Raw genomic sequence first — 16,079 nt, 5'->3', positions numbered from 1 at the left:
AACAGGTGGCCTAAGTATGTACTATAAGGAAAGACGACCTAGTCTCAATAAGATTCTAAGTTCAGGCGTTCCTAAGTTTATGCGACCCACCTCAACGTTGATGAAACCACCCGAGCTTGGGCGCTCTGAAGACAGATCTAAGGATAACCCGGTAGGGTAGCAATGCACCACGATGGTGTTAAGAGTAGACTTGGCATGTAAGCCAACACCCAAGTCAGATACTCCAACCAAATTCATTGACGAGTAGATTTGGTGTGTAAGACAACACCCAAGTCAAATACTCCAAGTAGAGGAAGTCAGGTGCGCTAAGAAAATCATTAAAGAGCAGACTCGAAGGGGGGAATGGCACCCTAGTCAGAGGCTCAAGCCATCCTCTATGCTGGAGGAGATTATGCTCGGAAATCCAGTGGTTCTTCTAAGCATAACGAGATAGAAGGACCAGATGCTTGCTCATGTGATTAGTCAACACCCGAGCAGGTAAAACATTCTTCGTGGTCAAAGGGAATGAGTCATACACAGGTTAGCTCTACAGGAGCATTGTGATTTCCCATATTTGGTTGACGCATTATGTTGTTAAGGTAATTAGCTATATTACCCCTAGATGTTAAATCTATGTTAGCCGATTCTTACCAAGGCATGCATTATATTAGTCAAGGTGTGCTAGAACTAAAGAAGTTAAATAAGTAAATTAATGTACATACAAGATATTAAAGAGTTTGAAATTGTTCAGAGGGCCGCAAAAGGCAGTTGATTACAAGGGGATGCTATTCAACCACAAGTTTCCCATCCACCACTGTCTTGCCCAAGCCGAGTTGGGAGAAATCCATCTCAGGGTAGATTCCTGAGGCTTGAGCGAAGGCATCTTCAAAGCCTGCCATGTAAGAATTTGTAGCAGCATCAGTAAGGGTTTCCCTTTCTTTCACCATCTCCTCGCCCTTCTTGATAAGCTCCTCATCCTTCTTAGCCAGCTCCTGCTTTAGCCTTTCCACCTTGGCTTGGAGCTCCACGTTCTTGTTGGATAGTTCTAAGGCCTCCTTGGACTTTTCAGTCAGGAGGGCATTAGCTTCTTGTTGTGATCGCTATAGCTCTTCATGAAGTCTGGATGTTTCTTGCTTGAGATCCTCAACCTATTGCAAGAGCTCGATGAACTCGTGAGAATTCCTCTTGATCGATCCTTTCCACTCCCTCAGCTTGGAAATGGCTAGGCAGTTTGTGGCTAAGGCTTGTCCCAGTTGCCTCATAGCCTGCTCCACCAAGTGGTCTTGCTCTAGGCCTTCCAGCTTCTCCTTGGTCTTGGTGGGCAGCAGGATCTTCTCGAGGAAGAAAGGGGCATCCAAGTTGGGATCCCACAATCCTTCCTCTGGAGCACTTGTGCCATCGCCCTCATGCACCACCACCATGTCGTGAGGAGGATGTGGGTTTGGCAGAGGAGCCTGCGGTGAAGGTGTTCACCCGTCTGAGACTGAAAACTTAGAGGGTTCAATGGCGGCCTTTCGTCTCCTTTTGAAGACCGGTCCATAGTAGGTCTCCTCGTCGTTAGTAGGAGCAGGGGCGGCCTTAGCAATAACTTTTAGCTTCAGGTTTTCAGTGGGGAGAGCTTGGGAAGCTGCCTTCATCTTCTTAGCTCTAGCTACCAAGTCTTTCTTGTCAAGGTTACCCAACATACTGTCTGCAAGAAAAATAGGAGAAGTTCAACAAGCATACAAGTAAGTCAGCATGAGTAAGAGTAAAGGAAGAACATATACCAATATATGCTTTTATTCCCCTTGGGGAGAACTCTTTGCTTATGAGGGTGGTTGTATCAAAAACCACTTTCAAGCTAGAGAAGATGAGACACACTTCCTGTTCCCGCTGTGGCATGCTCTTTGCAAGAAAAATAGGAGAAGTTCAACAAGCATACAAGTAAGTCAGCATGAGTAAGAGTAAAGGAAGAACATATACCAATATATGCTTTTATTCCCCTTGGGGAGAACTCTTTGCTTATGAGGGTGGTTGTATCAAAAACCACTTTCAAGCTAGAGAAGATGAGACACACTTCCTGTTCCCGCTGTGGCATGCTCTCTAGGCATCAAGCATCTTGGAAGTTTGGTTTCTGGGTCCAGTACAAAGGGAACCCATCTAGAAGAGTTAGGTCCCTCTTGGCCTCAAAGAAATATAGGAAGGCCTCCACAAATGGCAGAAGGCCGAAGTGGGTACAAAGGATGGAAAAACCCCAAACAAATGCTCAGCTATTTGGATGTGACTGGGCTGGGGCGACATTGGTCTTGGTAAAGAGTTCTTTTTCAAAGTTATACAAGGGCAGACGAAGAAGAACTTTCTTGAAAATAGTGGTATAGAAGTAACAGAATGGACCATCAGGGTCCAAGGACTCATCACAACAAATAGGTTTGTCCTCCTTGCATGGCACTAACTTAAGACCTTTACTGTTTTCCCTACCCAAGATACACTTTTTGGGGCGTTCGCTTTTCATATAAAGCATTATCTGCTCAGAAGTGGTGTATATGGAGGTTTCCTCTAGAAGGTTCTCAGGAGCCCATGGGTACATGGTTCAGTAATCCATCACAACAGAGTATCTAAAACAAAAAAACAACAAGCAAAGACAGACACACATTCAAACAATGAAAGCAACACACATTCCATATTCAAGAAAAACAATGAAGCTAAATAACAATTAGCATTATCATAACAGAATGAATACATAGCAGTCCTAACACAGGTAATATGATCATAATGAAAGCGTTAGATGATGCCAGTACATAGTCCTGAGTTGGAGGAGGTACCTTGATTCAAAGAGTGAGGGAAGGCAAGGAAATTTCCCAAGTTGAGGAAGGAGGTGCAAAGAGTCTAAGAAGAGGCGCGAGAGCTTCGTAGGGGATAAATGAAATAGTGCAAAATGTTGAAGAGTTTTTGAACATTAAGAAACGCAATGTTGGGAAGGGTAAGCGACAATGACTTCCAACCATCGATAAAAGGCCACGTGTACGCTCACGATGGAGTATGGTGAGATGTCCTCTCATAAATGTTTTGTGTACTCGACCAGAGCGTTCAACGCTTGGTGGTCGGACCTCGGCACCTGCCATAGACAGGTCAGCTCAGCTCTTGGGCCAAGTTGACAAAACATGTGATTGGGCCCCAGATGTATGTATTAGACTCTTTTTCGTATAACCATTTGTGCATAAGGCCTAGGAGGCTAGCGAGGGATAGTTTTGGACCTAGGGGTGTGCTTAGTGCACAGGGGGTCTAGCTTAAGTAAATATTTTATTTTAAACCTAAGCTCATGTGTGCTAGGGCACGTAAAGGTTAGGTTGCATGTATTCAGAAGAGGAGCGTAGTGCCACACTGAGGGTGGCTACGTAAATAGATTGGACCCCTGATGCTGGTACATGAGTTGGTACCTTGATGGTTATTCTCTTATTATTTTATGCACTCTCTGGAGAAAAGATTTCGTTCTGTTGCAGCACCGTGAAGGTGTGCCCTTGAGCAGAATATCTTTTTGTTGAGTATGCTTTCAGTTGAGATTATATTCTCGTGATAGAAAGTTGTTACAAGAGGTAAACTATAAAAGGGACTTGAGATCCCAGGTCAAGGTACGTTGTTTCTAAGACTGAAACTTGTTACTTCTTGTTTCTTATAAGCCTTGTACTGACTTGATCGTCGAAGTGCAATCAACAGGTAGAGACCCCTCTGTCTCAACGAGCCGCGTTCCAACGTAACAAAGGGAAGAGCATATTCCAACAGAGATAGACGGAGCCAGAGCTTGTCACTAGAGTTAACCAGCGAGCAGGTCAACCTATAAGAACAACACTCATTTATATAATAAAGTATATTAAATTTTTAATTATTAATGGATATTTATTTATTTCAATTGAAATGTAAAATCAAATAGATAAACATATTGGATTTTAAATTCATTCATCCTAGTAATTTCGGTAATATTTCTCTTATATAGGTATATAAGTTTGTAACATTCAAAGATAAAGTATTCCTTAATATTCATTCATGGGAGAACAAGATATACCAATTAATTATATGGTCACAATTTACCTTTCTCCCACTATATATACTAAAGCACTCTTCCTATCGATTGTATAAAACAATTATTTTTACATATTATAGAAGAAACATGTACGAAAGATTTGACTTAGTTATTTAGAAAGTATAACTTTATTGATTATCAATTTTTGAAAGAAGTGTTTCGATTACAATGTTTTGTGTGTTAAGAGTCAAAGAAATAGAGTTTATGTAATTAAAATAAGAAAGTATGACTTTAAGAAAATATGCTTCCAAGTTTGAGGAGTTAAGAAAATACCTTACTTTCTTTTATCACCCAAATGAAATTGACGAAGCATATAAAATTTGAGATAAAATTTGAAGATGAACTTAAGCCTAAACTCAAAGGTGATAGTGATATTGTAATTCTCCATCCAAATGAAGACTTGTTACAAATAGGAGAGTTTACACTGTGTGACTGAAACTGAAGTCACTCAAAACAATGACCTAATTCAAGGTACATGCTTCATAAAAGATAAAATTTTAAATATATTGTATGTTTTAGGTGCTACTATTCTTTTCTTTGCAATGTGTTCAACACCTTGAATTGTCAATTTCTTCCATAGTCAATAGTTTAATTATTCCCGTCACCATCCACACAATGTGTGATTGTCAATAATGTATATCTAGAGTGTATCTTGTTCATTGAAAGTAGAAAATTTCTTGTAAATTTAATTGGTTTACCTTTGTCACAATAAGATATGATTTTATGTATGAATTGGTTATCTTTTAATCAAATCCTACTCAATTGTGCAAAAAGGTTTATAATATTCTATAATTTTGATCATCTTTTTTATTCCACCTACCAACTCAATAAGTAAGCCTTTTAGGAATAAAGTTCAAGGATATTTATTATCTTATGTGAAAGTAAAAGAATAAGTCAATTTGAAAAACATAGTAGTTGTTAAAATCTTCTTAAAGTTTTCTCCAATGATATTTCTAGTTCGTCACCAAATAGAGAAATTAAAATTCCAATTAATTTGATGCATGAAATTGGACCAATTTCAATAATATCTTATGGGATGTGACCCTTTGAACTAGTTGAACTGAATAATCAACTTGAAAAGTTACTAGAAAAAATAATACACCCAATGTATCGCCTTGGAAACCTACTATTTTGTTAGTTACAAAGAAAGATAAAAAAAAATTAGATTGTGTATAAACTATCGTAGTTAAATAAGTTCACTAAAAAACTTTAGGTTGTATATAATAGATTACTGGATGGACCAATTGAGAGGAGTCTTTGTATCTTAGATATACTTAACACTAGGATATCAACAAATTAGAGTAAAAGCAAAAGATATATAGAAAATTATGTATATAATAAGGAATGACCATTATAATTATTTATGAATTATATGAACAAAATTTGCATTCAACTTTAGATAATTTTATAGTTATTTTTATAGATGACATTCTTATTTCTTGTACTCATGAGGAGTATGAGAAACATGTGTTAGGATTGTTTTTCAAATTTTAAAAGAAAAACAATTGTATATTAAAATGTTTCTAAGTGGGAAATTTGATAGGAAATGTGATTTTCAAAGAGAAAATTTCAAGAAATTTACATGTAATTATTTGTGTTTGATTAGATATTATAAATAGTTCATCAAACTATTTTTTAATAGGGGTGGCAAAGTGGGCAGGCCCGCCCTGCATTGGCCCGCAAGCTGGTCGGGTTGGCCCGCCCCACAAACATAATGCGAGTTGGTTTTCGTAACTCGCCCCGCGTGTGGGCTGACCCGCGGGCTTGCGGGCTGGCCCACATAACTTTTACAAATGAAAAGATGGTGGTGGAGGTCAGTGGAGGAAGGGATAGAACCTGGAGGAAGACGACAGTGGAGGGCGACGATCGCAAATGGTGGTGTTGGCGGTGGAGGGAAGGATCTAGAGATGGTGGTCTTGGCGGTGGAGGCGGTCGCAGATGATGGTATTGGCGGTGGAGGACGACAAAAACAGACGGTGGTGTTCGTGGAGGAAGAGTGGCAGAGACGACAGATGTCACTCGCGGTCGTGGATGATACTTGTATTTTAGGGTTTCAAAATGATTTTGAATTTGTGAGAAAAAAAAAGGGTACCAACACATCACAATACAGCACATCAGGATTCACATTCAGCAGCGGATTGACGGACCAACCCGCCCCGCCCCGTCGTAAGCCCGCACGGGCCGCGGGTTATGCGGGGCAAGCTTAAGTGAGTTGGTGGGTCACAAAAGAAAACTCGCCCCACATTTTTTGTTGTGAGTTGCGGGCTGGCCCACCCTGTTTTGCTACCCTATTTTCTAAAATAGTTACATATTTAATCCAAATCACAAAGAAATAATAAACTTTTGAATGGATAAAAAAATATAATAATAATTTTCAAGAAATTAATCAAAGATTAACAATTTCTCTTATATTAACATTACCACTAAATGGCATTAGGTGTATTCTTATGCATGATAGAAGGGTGGTAACATATGTTTATCCTAAGAACACAAAAAAATATTCAATACATAATCTAGAATTAGTTGCCATTATTTTTTTCCCTAAATGAAGATATTATATGTATGTGTGATAAATGAAATAAGTTTTCTTCAAAATTACTAGAAAATTAATTTAAGTTTTAGATTTAAAAATAAGAATTATAAAAATGAGATGTAACTTCTTTTTAAAAGCTATTTTTAGGAGTAAGTTGAATCATTCTATATATCTGATAGGTGAGTTAGTTTAGATAGAAAATAAGTACTTTTAAAAATATTTATTTATAAATGATTTTTATAAAAAAATATTTTCTGTTTTTGTTACAATTATATATGAACACATTTTTCATTAATCTTTACTTCGCGTTCACTTATTTAAATAAAATCTCAAAGTAATTTATTAAAATAAAAAATTGTAAAAATATATAATTTTAGTGTATTTTTAATTTTAGGTTTAATTTTAAAAAAAATAGGGAAACATGTAAAAAATTACAATAAGTACTTTTTATTGAAATAAGTTTTTTTTTTAAACTAAGTGAAAAAACAAAACCCAATATCCAAAAGTAAAATCAACAACATAAGTTTACAACAAAATAATTCAAAAAGAAAAAAATTAATATAACAATAAATCATTTATATAATATTTTAAAAAGATTTTCCCTAAAATTTCTATACACGACTGTATATATTCCCTATTTTTAGTTATGAATATATTTTTATTTTTTTATCTCTTTATTTTAAGAGATTTTGTTTATTATATTAATCCGACAATTAGATATATGTGTTTTTTTATCGAAGATGGACTGAAATCGTTTGAGGTGGATGTCTAAGTTGTATGAAAAAATTGACCTATACGTTTAAAGGGTGGTTGAGATTTTATGAGGAAGACTGAGTGGTGATATATATGTAGAGAACTCTCTAACGCTCAAGTTAATAAGAACTTAGAAAGATATAATAATATTTAAATGAGTATATGAGATTTAGTTTTGATGAGTACTCTCTGAAGTTATATTTACAGATTTTTGGGTATGCTAACATATCCAATTAACTTATATCTATTATCAAATATCAAGCCGATTTCGACAGCAACCGAAGTCAATTTTTTAGGATATCTGATTTGTATGGATTTGCAAGTGATTAATGTCCACTATCGCGAGTGGGTATTATCTACTTGGTATTTTTCAATAATGGGATAGTACACAAGTTGTCCAAACTCGGGAACTCGATTTTAAGATGATCGGACTTTTATTTTGAACTTTAGCTTAATTTACATATTTATTTGAGTTGTTATAAGTGGGTCATATATCCATGACTAGTAAGAGGTTTCGCTTTACAATCATCTACATAGCTCGATGATCCAAGTTTGTCTGTTTCGATGGTTCTAGCTTATTATAATATAAAGTATAATTAAAACGATAATTATTGTCATAAAATAGTAATAATGATAGGTCATAATGAGGGGAACAAAATCCCATGAACATTCATGAGGGATTCAAAGAGGAGTTTTATTTTTAATGTGAGTTATATGGTTTCAAGGTGTCACATTTTTTTGGTGGTTGACATTTCATCCATAAGTTGTCCAAGGGAGACACGTAGCCTTAGGTAATATCCATAGGTAACCATTTTTCTACCACAACCCGCCAAAATTACTATAGATTTTAGTTACACATTTTTTTCGTCAAACTAATTCACTGTTACAGAAAAATCGAAGGTAACGTAAGGATTTTTACCTACCTATTATTATTTGCGTGTAAAATCCGTATGTAAGTCCTAATTTATCTACAAATCCAAAGTTATAGGTAATTATCATTATATAATAGCAAATTTTCTTGTAGTGAGAAAGTCGGGGCAGACCTTACCTTCTAAACGCAATCTTTTAACGCTCATTTAAAGCCAAGGTCAAATCAAAACCTTGGAGGTTGAGGTCAGGTTGTTCAAGAAAAGTCTCGAGAATGTCAAGAGGCCAACAAGTTGAAAAAGGTCAAGGAGGTGGCAACAACCAAGCTGAAAGAGGCCAAGGTGTGCACAACCCAACTCCGAGAAGAAAAAGAGAAAATAGCTAAGAGTAAGGCGAAGTTGAGAGAAGAGAATGTCGATCTTGCTTTAGTTGACTTGGAGGGGTATGGTGTAGGCTTCAAAAAGGAGATGCACCAAGCCCTGTACTTTGCCCCGACCTTAGATGTATCTTTATTTGATACTGAAAAAACGTCATAGTAATAAGTTAGTTGACAAGTTCAACATCTCTCATGTGTCCCGAACTACAAATGATCGTTTTGATGTTCTTTCAAGGCTCGCTAGTACAAAAAAAGCATAATAGCATCGAATTCTTATCCAAAAGACACTAAACACACCAAATTGGGACTATGATAACGGTCCTTCATATCAATGTGAGGAATTCTAGTTGAAACCGATCATCAACTATTTAACTAAATATGTCTTCCCTAATGATGTAGTGGAAGCTAAAAGAGTCTAGAATCAATGTTTTGATCTTAAATTTGTTGAGATAACATTGTTATGGTCAATCACTGCATCCAAGACGATGTCAATGTTATGACCTTAAGTCCGTTGAGATAACATTGTTAGGGTCAATCACCACATCTAAGGTATTGTCCACTTTGGAACTCGAAACTCCATCACAATTTTATCCATAAAAGGTGTCTCAAAGTGTTAAGGGAGAAATGTTTATTTAAATTACATTTGATCTCAACTTCTAAGAGATATGAAACTATTGTGCGTACCGAAACAATGTAGTTTATTTTTGTATTACTTTGTTAACTTTTTAATTATAATAAAAGCAACATTAAAGTATATAAATTCAAATTAATTTTTCTATTATCAAGCAAATTATGATATTTGATTAAATAACGATTTGGTCAGGCTGGCACACAATATCCAATATATATTGTTTAAAATAATTCTTCACTAAAATTAATGACACAAATTTATAAATAATAAATATAATTTTTAAGATATTATATAGAATTACTTGTGTAGTCCCACCTTTTCCTTTTAGATCACACACTACATTCATTCTTCCATACCAAAGTCATTTTCTAGGTGACCACCACTACACACAAAATCTCAAAACTTCCTCCTCATTGTAATAATAATTCATTGTACTTACAGAATTATATTCTAATTTTAAAATATAATTATTTATGTAAACAAAATAAGAAATCCTATAATATATGGTTGTAATTACATTCTTAAAAATAACAAAGATACATGCAAGAGACATAGGTGTATGTTCTAGTACTTCGGAAGAAGACATCGCAACCACTCCAGAAACAAAACCGCGTTCACACTTTTTTGTTTATTTGATTATGCATTGCCACTTTCTCATTAACAAATACTTAATAACTTTTAATTAGTAAGGAGCGAATAATTATAATTTCCATTTAAAAAATATAATAAAGCATATAATAGCTTAAATTGAGATTAATAATATATTTTAATTACTCAATCAGTTAACAACCTTCCCTTTTATTTAAAATATATATTTTGTACTGCAAACGTTGATATGCGTGAAAGACACCATGAGCAGGAACGTGGAAGGGTTGGGAGTTGTGAGAGTGAATTCAAGGAATTGGGTCGTTTTGGGGAAAGGAGTTGTCGTTTGGTGTGAGGAGCGTTGAGTGGGAAGTTGTGGCTTTGTTGAGTAATGAGAATCATCCATGAGAGAGTGTTTCATTATTAAAATTAAGGAAAATACTTAAATTTTAACTTTGTATTAAAAAATATGCTTCTTTCTTATAAAAACTGCTTTATTTTGTTTAAGTATTTCAAAATTTTCATCACTTTAAAATCTTAAAGGTTTGATCAATTTTCTCAATTAATATGTTTTGTTAAATAATTATGTATGATTTGAGTTTTGAATGTTTTTTTTTTGTTAATTTCTTTATTTCATTAAAAAAATTGAATAAATTTATTAATATTTGATTTATTGGATGCAATGAAAGAAATTAATGTGAATAATATGAAATAGTAATTAGCAATGAGGTCATACTATTTTTTATTATATAGTTATGGGATGTGTTTGAGATATTCAGGTTTTACTACTAGTAATATTATGTCACATAAATTAAAAAGTTAATGGGATCTTTTATTTTTTATTTTAAGATATGAAAGACATAGAATATAAAGTTGTCTTGATAGCGGTGAAATAGATTGTTTAATATGAAGTCTTTCATACCTTATTTACTTGACTTAATACGAATTTAGATGATATTCTCATGTCGTAAATTTTAAATTATTTAAGATGTGATGAATGTTTAATTTTTACTAGCTTATCATTTTTTGTTTTTTATAGTGTTCATTGCAAATCAAAGACGGACATAAATCACAACCAAGAGAAGTGCATTGGTTTAAAAGTTAACCTCTTGTAATTTTAAAATATCTTTTGATATAAAACATAAGAATCCACATTAAAATAGTTTCAATTAATCACAAAAAATTAAAATAATATGATTAAGATGAAAAATATAGAAACACAAATTTTTATATTGGGTCGATTCCACAAGAATCTTAACTTACTACCTTCTTGAACCCTACTTCAAGAAGAAACATAAGATATTGAAAACATTTAAATATCTCTAATCACACCACATACTGATGTATTATAGTTTAGTGAATTACAATGAAATAAAATATATCACCTAGAGCGACAAATGTTCTAAAAAGGATTATATCACAAAATCTATAGCATAATAAAAATATTTAAATGATCAAGAAATTATTTTTTTCAATTCTTTCTAGTGAGAAAAATACTCTAAGAAACTCTCTTTAGAAGATTGGAAACTCCTTTTTAGAAAAATATCAAAAGTATATTCACTTGATGAATTGAAAAAGTTATCCTTTTAAAAAGATTTTGGAATTATTAAATGAGATAACCAATTACAATTAAGTCTGATAAAATATTATGTAACTCAGAAAACATTTTGAACCACTATAATTGATTACATGAAAAATTATACTTTTTTAGATTGCTTAACATAATTGATTATATCTTATAATTATTGATTATTTGAGAAACTCATAAAAATCAATTTTGACCTAGATAATCAATTATTATTTAAGATAATGATTATATACTTAATATAATTAATTATTATGTTTAGAAAAAGTAGGAAATCAATCTTCAATACAAATTTGTTCAAGATTATCTTAGAGATTGATAAGTATTTTACATTTAATTACTCTAAGACAGTTAAAGGTGTAGTCTTAATCTTGGAGGTACATCATCATCAAAATTTAATCATAATCACTATGCCTACCAATAATCTCTCCCTTGTTATTATAGCCAATCAAAAACCAAAAACCTTGTGGGTTAAGTGTCAATTCATAACTTGTTTCCAAAACAATGAAGACATATACCATTCTCCCCTTTAGAGATGATAAAAAAGCACAATTTTATAAAATAGGTATGTGATATATAAAAGGAAAAAATGTAAAGCAGAAACATCATTTCAATTCAAATATAAGGAAATACAAAGCAAAGTTGATGAAACAATATAACCAAAACAAAATAAACAATATTATTCAACATTAAATTAAGAATTTGTTGCCTCCACCAATGTGGTGCTTTCTTAATCTTCTTTGGATAGATACAGTTTTGTATCAATGTCTTCAAAGTTTTTAACTCATAAATTCTTCCCTCTTCAAAGTTTTTAACTCATAAATGCTTCCCCTGTGAATAAGCACCATGGAATAACAAATTGTAGTGCTAATTGTAAAAGAAAATATGAATGACATTTGATAGGACCAAATATCAATTTGTAAAGGAAAATATAAGATAATGAGTGATTCTAAGAAACATAATCGATGAAATTTTGTATTAATAGAGTATTTGCACGAGTTGAGAAGTTATAAAAAACATTATTATAATCTATTATAATGTGAATAATCGACTATGATTAATGAATAGTCCATTGTAATCAAACATAATGGATCAAATTTCACATAAACACAAACTAAATATCACAAAATTGAGTGCTAGAATATCAAACCATGCTTACCTCAAGACCTTTGTCACAAACTTGAGTGACAATAAGCAAATTGTACTTTATGCCTTCTACCAACAATATATTTTCAATTATAATAGATGAGGAATCTTCAATTTTACCAACAAAGAGATTTTACAAAAAAATTTCAAGTCATCAATCATGTGTTTTAAAACAACCACTATCAAGATATTACATTGACTTCTTAATTGTAAGACACATCTACAAAATAGATTAAAAAACATTTTTAAGTACCCAACTTATATTGGGTCATTTGGAGTCAGTACTATTGTGGTTTCCTATGCGAATCTAAACATATTTTCCACTAAGAACACTAATCTATTTTCAAGCCATTTGCTCTCTCCTTTGTTTCCTCATTTAATTCTTTGAATGCATCAAGCAACTTATCAAAATTTTCATTAGTTTTAAAACTAAAACTACTCACACTACTTTTTCTTGATGATTCAGCATCAACGATCAAACAAAGATTGGTTTTTTCTTCTTCACTTTCACTTGAGCTACTTGAAGAGATAGAATCATTGCCTTTCTATGTAGTATAGGTTGTTTTCTTCTTGTGATATTTCTTTACTTTCTTTTTCTCCTTAAACTTTTTGTTTCATAACTAAAAAGGACAACCATGTTTAATGTCACCTTGCTTACCACATTCATAACATGTATAATTTAATTCTTATTCTTGCTTTCTGAAACTTTTTCTTATCTCACAAATTTGTTCCTACTTTTGTTCTTGTATTTCAAAAAAATTGATAATTTCTTCACTAGTAAATTCATATTTTCACTATCCGAATTGTCCATCTCTTTCTCTTCCCTGCATATCTCAATTTTTCATGTATCAATGTTGAGAGCTAAGTCTTTCTTCTTCTCTCCTTCTTCATCTTTCAATCTTTCAAGCTCTAATCCCTGCTCCTCGGGTTGCCGAACAAAATGGTCATGTTCATCATAGTAAGGTCTCTTGATTTACAGTAACCTTTGGTTACCATGGTTTGTTTAGACTTTTCAAAATTTTGATGTTAAGTTCCTCTTTATGAAAAGCCTTCCCAAAGGCTACAAGATGTTTCACTATATACGTGAACATCTTTTGTACATCATATATGTTTTCCCCATGTAACATTATGAACATTTTATACTTTTGTATGAGTATTTTTCCTTATTGTTTTCACTTCCTCTATGCCTTCATGTGTGACCTTTAAAACATCCTACATTTCTTTACTTAAAAGAACACAAAAAAATCTATAAAATTCCTCATAAATTTTTTTTTTTTTACATCATAATATGCTCTATTATTTTTCATTAGGGTCCTCAAATAAAAAATTTTAAGCACAACAACACTATCCGCAATTTTAGTTGGTTCAAAGGTACCATTTATCGCTACATCTCAAACTCACTTATTAATAAATTCAAGAAAGTTTTTCAACTTAATTTTCAATAGACTGTGGTTTTATCTAAAATAAAAAGGAGGTATGATTATACATTGCGAAAAATAGGAAAAACACAAGAAAAGAGGATTGAATTGTGTTTTTAAAAAATTTCACTATTTTTTTATGAGTATCATTTGATATTATGTTATCAGACAATAAGTTTTATTCAAAAATTAGACGATCTGATGAAATATTTTCACAAACTTGGTTTTATGACTCCTCTTTCTTATGTTTATAAACAAATAACATGAAAAAAAAAACAAAGAGAGGAGGGAAAAAGTTTACACAGTATTTTATTTCGATTTTTTTGTCGTAACATACTATGTCCAATTCTTGACTAACAAGTCAAGTTCTAGTAGGCAAAATATTGTTGTGAAGTACACTCAAGTAATTTTTCACCAAGCCACTTCTGAGCTAACCCAAGTATTATTTCATAATTCACTTTATGCTTAACTGAAGTATTCTTTCGGCTCGTAGCCAATCCTAGCTAACCTCGCTCAAGAATTATTTACCAAAAATCACTATTGGCTTAACTAAGTATTCTTTCAGTAAGTCACTCCTAGCTTAAGATAAATACAATGTTTGAGTGATCAAAATATCACAATTTTGCTCACTTGAGAGGGTAGCTTCTTTCGACGTATACAATGATTTAAGTTCACTCTCCTTTTGAACACAGTAATATTCTTACAAAGTTTTTCAAAGAGAAAAAAAGTGATAGAGTTTTGGCACTTGTAAAATATGGCTATTAGTATTAATCTTCTATTCGACGTATGTCTTTATGGAAAAAAGAGTTGTTGTACTTCCCTTTCTGGTCGTTGAGTAGCTTTGAACTCACTTAATTCTCTTCTTCTATCATGTGATGAGCTTTAATGTTGAGAAGCATTAAATGCATTGCATATATTAATTTTTCTTCTTTTCATCACACAATCTCTCTAATAGCTAGTAGTACTTATCTTCCTTAGTAACATAACATTTTACACCAAAATATGGCAAAATTGCACACGTACATGGCAGATAGCTGAACCAGAGTTGAAATATAGCTTGTGTTAGGAGAGTTAGCGGTCATTGTAACTTTAGCTTGAAACTCAAGAGATGTTTGAATGGAGCTTTGTTTGACACATATATCTTTTGTGACATACGTTGAAGACATTCTTTGAGTTACAAACTTTAATATTTATGAATATTTTTAGTTTAAGTTAGCTTATAGTTTTTGTGTGTACTTATCGTCTATTCATTATCTAGACAGAGTGGGTAGTGTACTTGGTGTTCTTATATCTCTATCAGACAGTGCACTTGCACTTGTGTGATCTGATCTTACATATCTTCATACTTTATTGGTCTAAGCCCTTAATCAAAAACTCATTTCTAACATACTTGTTCCCTCTGCAAATGTTAGTGAATAACTAGCCATTTTAGGATCAAAATTTGAATAACTCTCAATTTCTAGCTTTGATAACAATTGTAAAATAAAGACTGGCACAAATCACAACCAAAAGGGGAGTGAATGAGTTTCAAAATTGATCTATTTTGATTTTAAAATATCTTCTTGAAAACTTTGATGTAAATGATAAGAATAAGCAATGACAATAGTTTCAATGAGTCAAAGAAAAATTAGAATAATATTATCAAGATGGAAAATATGAAAACACACAAATTTATTTATTGGATTGATTCCACAAGAATTTATGTCCAATCTAATCTGATAACCTTAGCTAGATTGTTCCACTAAACTCTTGAATTATTGCAACTAAAAGAAGAAAACTTACAACTCTTCTTGAAACACCCTTCAAGAAGAAACATGTGGTAATGAAAACACTTGAATACTGTAATCACACTACATACTGGTGTATTACAATTCAGTGAAGTAGAACGAAAGAAAAGATATCACCTAGGTTGACAAATATTCTCAAAAGGATTACATCACAAAACCTATAGCATGATCAAAAACTTTAAATAATCTGAGAAAATATTTTTCATTTATTTGTAGTGATAAAAAAATACTCTGAGAAACTTTCTTCAAAATATTGCAAAATCCATTTTAGAAAACAATCAAAAAGTATATTCGCTTGAGGAAGTGAAAGTCTTGTATGTTTAAATGAGATTTTGAAATCAGTGATTGAGATAACTGATTAT

Source organism: Phaseolus vulgaris, chromosome 8, assembly GCF_000499845.2.
Source record: "Phaseolus vulgaris cultivar G19833 chromosome 8, P. vulgaris v2.0, whole genome shotgun sequence".
NCBI lineage: Eukaryota > Viridiplantae > Streptophyta > Magnoliopsida > Fabales > Fabaceae > Phaseolus > Phaseolus vulgaris.
This window is presented reverse-complemented; position numbering follows the sequence as displayed.